Genomic DNA, 970 nt, shown 5'->3' with positions numbered 1-970 from the left:
AAATTCCGGCTCGTTTCAGCAGACGCTCTTGGGGGAGGGACGCGTGACCAAACTCCAAGAGTGTCTGCATGGGAGGCTACAATTGTAGCAACAGTCTTTCGTAATTATCTTTTCACACTGTCATTTTTCCGGTCTGTTTGTTCGGATTAAGGCCTAGTTTTAAAGTGCCCCAGTGATAAAAAAAATCTCTTCCTTTTTTTCTTCAGATTTCGATAAGTGTGCTTGCTTAACGATGCCTGATTGGCAAAATTTTGAGCTTTGATTTTTATCCAAATGCCGTTTACTTTGAGTGTAAATTTTGGATTTCACGGTCCGCCATTACTCACGTTCAAAACTGACCGATTGGACCTCAGCGGGTTGGGTCCAGGGAAAAGTGACGTCAAAAGGCTCACTAGCTTAAAATTTCAGCGTGTGAATCCAGCGAATTGCAAATGCAAAACGCGGGTTTAAAGGGGAACTAAAGGCAAAAAATAAGCACTTTTCATTTACACTTTAGACTATAAACAATAAAATTTTCAACTTTTTTTTCTGGCATATTCGTCGATTTTCCTCCTAGAAAAATGTTTTGATTCCGATTTTGGGCCATCAGCACGCTGCAGCTCAGAATGGAAGAGTCAGCGGTCACTTTTGCAGCTTCTGACGTATGATATATGGAAGGTATGCGAGAGCGCCCCAAAAAGAAGCAGTGTTTTGACAGATGTTTGTCGTGAATATCGAGTCCGCGAAGAAACAGCAAAACAACGAAGAAAATATCTACAGTAGCAACAATGTGTTTACCTTGTTTCTCTTGATTACGAAATCTCTGTGCCCCATATCACACGTCCCAGCAGGCTGCTGATTTAGTTCTTGAGCCTGCACTGAAAATTCCGAAAAAGCGGGAAAAGCCCAACTTCGAACGTAATTTTCTCGCAAAAAAACGGGAACGGGAAGAAATAACTCCTCAAACTTAACTTCACTTAAGTTAGGCTTT

Source organism: Montipora capricornis, chromosome 12 (genome assembly GCF_036669925.1).
Source record: "Montipora capricornis isolate CH-2021 chromosome 12, ASM3666992v2, whole genome shotgun sequence".
Taxonomy (NCBI): Eukaryota; Metazoa; Cnidaria; class Anthozoa; order Scleractinia; family Acroporidae; genus Montipora; species Montipora capricornis.
The sequence above is the reverse complement of the archived record's forward strand: the minus strand, read 5'-3'. Positions refer to the sequence as shown.